The sequence below is a fragment of the Ischnura elegans genome, chromosome 4 (assembly GCF_921293095.1).
Source record: "Ischnura elegans chromosome 4, ioIscEleg1.1, whole genome shotgun sequence".
NCBI classification, from domain to species: Eukaryota; Metazoa; Arthropoda; class Insecta; order Odonata; family Coenagrionidae; genus Ischnura; species Ischnura elegans.
In genome coordinates, this window is record NC_060249.1 from 30,434,716 (window position 1) to 30,437,740 (window position 3,025).

The 3,025-nt window shown below is 39.7% G+C and overlaps 1 non-coding gene across 1 annotated transcript; it reads right to left on the bottom strand.

The window, feature by feature from the left end:
- Nucleotides 1–2,420: 2,420 nt before the first annotated feature.
- Nucleotides 2,421–2,502, bottom strand: Trnal-aag. The gene has a single exon. It is a non-coding gene; the product is annotated as a tRNA-Leu (tRNA).
- Nucleotides 2,503–3,025: the final 523 nt, after the last annotated feature.

The following is a 3,025-nucleotide window of genomic DNA, read 5'->3' on the forward strand; positions in this document are numbered from 1 at the left end:
AGCCTTTCCCTATCCTATCTGTCACCGAAGTAATCTGTCACTGCAGTTTCTTGTTGTCCTTTTGTTTTTGTAAATGTAATTATTGTTTTTTACATGTTATATTGCGTCTTCGTCCTCTAATTTATGTATTGTTACCTGGCCACTATAAAATGGCATATGCTGTATGTGGTTATATTTCTTTAAAATAAAATAAAATAAAAATAAACTCAGAAAAAAATGGACCGACATGCATTTTCTCAGATTAAGTTCGTGTCCCCACTCTTGGCTCCACAAATAAATGTTGTTTAAATCCGATGATAGAATTTCATAGCCAGAGTGATCACTAATTTCGCGATAGATTAAAGCCTTGTCAGCATTAAACGTATTTTACAGCTAATTCGGGAGCATAGGTCATTAATGTATATAATGAACAAAAGGGGCCGATTACGCTTCCTTGTGGAACACCTGATGTCACTTTAACTACTTAGAGAGAACTTCCGTCAAGAACTACTTTTTGTTTACGATCATTCAGAAAGTCGCGTATCCAGTTCATCACTGTTTCGTTTAATCCACATGACTGTTGTATGTATAAAAGTTAACATGCGCTAAGGTAATTTTTTCCTCCATCATTGAAGCAATCGCTGGAGCTGTCCCTCTGAAGGGATGGAAGAAATGATCTGAGATTCAGGCTTTATGCTCAGGAATTTAAGTTATTTGATTTATTCGTGAAAAGTCATTCAAGAAAGCTCTTCCTCCAGCATCCGATTTCCCAACTCTCCCCCAACCGCTCGCACCGTGATTCCCAATCATAAATTCACCTGCGAAGGTCCACACACACGGCTGCTGATTGGTCGCCCGTTCCCACACTGTCCGCATTCCGGAGGGGCTGATTGATCTTACTTCATGACGGTCGGGAGGATGCTCGGAATGAGCGAGTTAGTGGGATTGGGGGGACGGGAAGAAAGGTTGATATTGATGGAGAATTCCGAGATGCGGAAGGGGTGGGGGTGATGAATGAAAGGGCGCGGGAAGGCAGGGGGGAGGGGGAAGAACGGGTTCCCACACACCGGTGGACATTTACTTCCCTCGCATTGACGCAGATCTCAGTCTATAGTCATCCTCTTGCATGATTATGAACGCAGTAGATGCAACTCCAATTTATGTATGAAATCGAATGATTTTGGCGTGACTTGGTGGAATTTTATGATGCTGTCGACTAGTTTTAACGGCTACAGCGTCATTCGCAAGGCAAACAGTTGAGCAGGTCTAAACAGTTTTGTTCTACCATAAACCAGTTTATGCATTTAAATAATTATTCACTTACGGCTGTGACGCCAGACGCCAAAAACAATATTTCTGCTGGGAAAAATCATATTATGTTGCAATGAATCGATATGAATACAATCGGTTAATGTTCAAAATTCCTTCATACTTTTCATCAGAATGTTAATTAACCTTTATCAGAAAAAGAGTCATGACTATCACCCGTCCACTAATGCAAGAACTAAGTCAATAACTCAATGCAAATGGAAAAATACAGAACTATGAATCCTTTTACGTCACTGGGCTAAAGTTATCTGGAAAGGCCCACTGTTGACCTCACTTAAGTAGACCCTTGTCAACACGAAAAGTTTGCGACACGGAGACCAAAAATCATATGGGAACTTCACTATATTTCTAGGTCCAGCAGAAACGATAAATTAAGAGAGATATTTTGCCGCAAGGATAGGTTTGGGAATTTGTTTTCCCCCGAGCAATAATGGACTTTAATAAATACTTGGCTTTATTCCGTAAGAGCATTTCCTTTTCATGTGTAAACTGCTGGTGTCCTAAAACCCCCTGCCTCACGCCTATTGAGGCGGCTTGGAGTGTATCATGTTGATGTTGGTGAATATCATGTTGATGTAGGTGAATATCTGACACAATTGGTTAATACTAGAGGTCCAAAGTAATGCTGATTCTGCCATTTGATGCATAATTTATGTAAATGTAGGAATTAATTTTGGATTTTTTTACGGCCAAAGGGAAGGCTATGTATATATCGTCAAATTAAAATCAGAAGTGGTGCAACCGCTGGATATTTTGATTCCATATTCCTCGTAAAAAGGGTTTTAACTACTTTAACTCATCCATATTCTGGGTTATTGACTGATATGCATGATGCAAAATCAGTGAAGATGAGGAAGGAAATCAAACACCATCTATTTAACATTGATATTTTTACCCTATTCCTACCTAAATAAAAAATAATCTACCAACAGCTTGCAACTAAACAACGATAAATTGTAAGTTCAAATTTAAGCAACGACTTGATATCCTACTCTGTATAATCATTGGCAGTATCCAAACTATTTCCGACTGTGTGATGGAAAATGCAGTCATCCATTTAATTTTCGTACGAAAAAGTTTGAACGTGCCCGAGGACGCAGCATCAAAAATATTGGCAGCGATGGGATTCGAACCCACGCCTCCGAAGAGACTGGTGCCTTAAACCAGCGCCTTAGACCGCTCGGCCACGCTACCGTCTATTGTGACGAAGATAAAGATGTATTCACATTAGCTTTTACCACACACTCAGCGGTTGAATGGTTGAAATTATCTCGGCATAGATCCGAGGCAAATAGCTCTTTTTTTTGTTTGGGAAGTTTCATTTACAATAAGTCAGCATTGATAAATGCTAGGGTAATTGCGTTATAGCATTTCCTTATAATTTTTTAACGACTAGTGTTCTTATATCCTCTGCCACGCTCCTATTGAGGCGACTGGCGGGGTTTGTTTGTTGATGTTCATTTTCCTGTATGCATTGCAATTACGAAAATTTTACCCAAGATTTTTTTCGGATTATCTTATATTTGAGAAATAGTTCAATGTTGTCCACGATATACCCTACATTTGTACCGAATCTGAAAACTTCAAGGTGATACCATAAGTTATAAACGAGCAATAGGTCAGAAACGGAGGCAAAATGCAACCGGTTGCGAGGGAGATATGAGTTACGAGGAGCATGTCGCAGAACAGCCGTATCCCGTCCCATGTTTGCATTTAT